Here is a 3,686-nt window from a genome sequence, read left to right on the forward strand (position 1 = left end):
CTCCCCCCCCCCCCCGCCCACAACTAACCCAAATTGCTGCCTTCAGCTGTAGGAATCTCTAGCTGCAGTACAGAAAAAATATTCTCAAACTCAGGGTCGTTCGTAAAAAGATCTTTGATATTTCTGAAAGTGAAATGTTCAAGACACCAGGGTGAAGCGGAGTCGATGTTGATAGCCAAGGGCAATACCGTGACTCCATGATAGAGGTGGATCGTGAATATTTTTACTGGAGTACAGTTGCCATCGTCGGTGGTCTTCTCCAATGTCTTTACCAGACTCAGTTCTTCCAGGCAACGTCCTCTAGATAAGGAATCCATCATGTACCCTCAGACTCAGGCCAACAACTCAGGAAAGTGGTCTTTGAAAATGACTAGCATAAATTATAGAAGAACAGCATTGACATGGCTAAACTATTCTGTAAACATTACAACGATTGACAGTTCAGGTTTAGGTATGGTTTTTTTAATTCAATGACTTGTTCTTGCTCCTTTCTTTACCATCCTGAATTATAGATGCCGCTGGCGGAGGTAATTTCCTGGAACCCCTCCCTCTGCTAAATCATATCTCTGGCATAATAATAGAAAAAGCCGAATATTTTTTAATAGACAACCTTATTGATGTGTGATAATAACTAAATGATGCCAGCCACAGTACATTATACATCACGGCTTGGGACAAATGAATGAGAACGGTGAGCGATTTGCAAATATATATTATTATATAGGTGCTTTCAACAGTTTTGTAATTGGAGACTCTATTTTTTTGTCACAAAAAGGATTCGCAAGGCCACTTGGGTTCCGCAAGATGGAGTAATCTGCTTAGTGCTTAGGTTTTGTTTGTTTGATGGAATGGTTGTTGTTGTTGTTGTTGTTGTTGTTGTTGTTGTTGTTGTTGTTTTTGTGGTTGTGGTTTTTTTTGTTTGGTTTTTTTGGGGGGAGGGGTTAAAAGAAATTTAACGTACCATATTTGGAGTTTCACTTACTAGTCAAAGAAAGAGACGGATGCGATTGGAGTTTTCCGAACTATCTCCGTAAGACAAGGCCTCTTCTAGTCCGTACCTTTTCGAATGCAATTCTTTGAATACCTTGATAACGACTCCAATTTTATCTTCTTACAATTTTGATAAACCAGACAGAACATTAATTTGGTTTCTGACCTCATGGTCTCAGTAACTTAAAGCGGCCAAACATGTCAGATAGAACTGTTTTTTTCCTTAACCGAAATCCCCATATTACGTAAATTGGGCCACACTGTAATAAATATAAATTACGTAAATTGGGCCACACTGTAATAAATATAAATTATGTAAATTGGGCCACACTGTAATAAATATAAATTACGTAAATTGGGCCACACTGTAATACATATAAATTACGTAGATTGGGCCACACTGTAATAAATATAAATTACGTAAATTGGGCCACACTGTAATAAATATAAATTACGTAGATTGGGCCACACTGTAATATATATAAATTACGTAAATTGGGGCACACTGTAATAAATATAAATTATACTTCTATTATTCTTGACGTTTGGACTTAAATTGTTACTTAATGCTTGCACACTCAAACAACCACTTAGGTCATCGTTGTATTCATAGATTGTTTGCTACAATAATATCTTCGATGAAGCGGAGACTGTGAGATCAGCACTTTAGAACTATGACAGTGATTCTGGTTGACCAATGATGTCTTTTGGGGCCATAAATGTTGGACCTGTATTGTGATGTGTGCATTGCCTTGGTTTTTGGTTTGTTTTGGGTTTATTTGGTGTATTTTTTGTTGATGTCGTTTTGGGAAGAAGGAGGAGGGTGGCTAATCTGGGTTATTTTAATTATTAGTAATAATGTTTTGTTTTTTGCTTGGTTTTTTTTTCTTTGGAGAGGGTTGTGCTCCAGACTTGGACTTGCATTGAAAATATCAAATTTAACTGCTCAAAACATAAGACACTAGGCAGGATTTCATGAGTTGTTTGTTGTAGGATTGTGTCACTTTATAGTCAAATAAGGAGACGGGTGGGGTTGGAGTGCTCCGAACTATCTCTGTAAGACAAGGCCTTTTCTAGTCCCTACCAATGCTTGGTTCAGAAGCGTAATTTTCCATGTGTCGAGCAGATTGGGATTTCCCACTGTGTTTGATTGTCCTTCAGGTTCACGTTATTCACAAATCCCCTGTCATTGTCATCTACGTTCAGAGCGAAACACGGATCTCATACGAACAAAGAAAAGGAGAACCCCCATTCGAAAATATGACATGTATGGACACCATGACAGCGAAAATCAAAACAAAGAAAGAAAACTATCCCTTTTGTTGTTCATAATATGGAAATTCGAATTGACAGGGACTTGCACTAGATCTATGCATATTGAATTAAATGACTGATTACACTGCATGATGTCACCCAAAAAGGGTTAGTATAAATGTGTGTCTGCACTCTTTGCATTGCTTATTTTCTGTTCTGTGCTTATTACAACTCTTGGTCATCTAGCGTAACTGTTGTTTCACTTATCTCCCTGACCTCTGTCAAATAAAAAGAAAGACAATTTTCACTGAACCGTATTTTCTGGGTTTCAATAGACAGAAATGCTTACAGGTTACATAAACACTTTGACTTTCCTAACTTTACAGAACTGGTATCAGATGGTTGGCGGGTGTTCTTGTGTGGTTTGCTGCTTCTTTTTCTGTCGATTTATATCTCTCCCCTCCTTTTGTTTGTGTTACTTTCTTGTAACACCATTAATCTTCAGCATTTATTACCGTTTTGTGTTGCAAGTGCCACAAAATACTCTTTACTAAAACTGAAACAGGGCGAGTCATTAACTAAATGGAAAACAATCTAGGAAAAATTTGTTTCTGTTCCATGAGTCCATTAGGCACAACAAAGTTAGAATATTCTTGTGAATAAAAATCAACTTATTTCATCAGAAACTCGAATGCTTGGCTTTTATACAGTCACCAACTAGTGTATTCATTAATTTACTCAAAATATCTGTCTGCAAACATTCTTTCCATTCTTAGTACAATATGCTACACTGCGCTACATAATTATCCAGTGTTGCTTTGGGACACATCAAGGTCTTTGGGTTTTTTTGTTGTTATTGTTTTGAGTGTGAGCTGTTTATGTTTTTGGTTGTTTTTGTTTGTTTGTTTGTTGTTTTTTTTTTGGGGGGGTTGGGGTTGTATTTAGAATGGATTTTGTGATCGAAAGCATTAACACAAACCCTGCTTACTAATGGACATCTTCTATTGTAAGAGTGGTATTACACGAGTGTCTCGCTGGAGAGAAGGGGATGTGGCAAAAACGTTTAAAGGGATATAACCAGGAATGACCTGCTTCTTAGTCACAATTTCATTGTTGACTTCCCTTGGATATTTATATATTCACGAGACGTGATAATAATAATATTATGACCAATGTGTAGAATATCTAAATTCATCTCCATGATGCATTAATACAACTTGACATACAAATAATTGTGTATTATGCATAAAACTTAGTCACTCACCCACTTATTGTCATATCCTTCTCAAACTTGAACAGCTTTTTAAAAAAATCCAATCCTATAAATGGTTTGGGTTTTTTTTGTGGTAAACTTGTGTTCGGCACAAATGCACAAAAACAAACAGAAAATTTTAGAACCATAAAAATCAATAAAGATTTCAAACAACAAAAATAAAAAAAAT

Source organism: Aplysia californica, unplaced genomic scaffold (assembly GCF_000002075.1).
Source record: "Aplysia californica isolate F4 #8 unplaced genomic scaffold, AplCal3.0 scaffold00024, whole genome shotgun sequence".
Lineage (NCBI taxonomy): Eukaryota > Metazoa > Mollusca > Gastropoda > Aplysiida > Aplysiidae > Aplysia > Aplysia californica.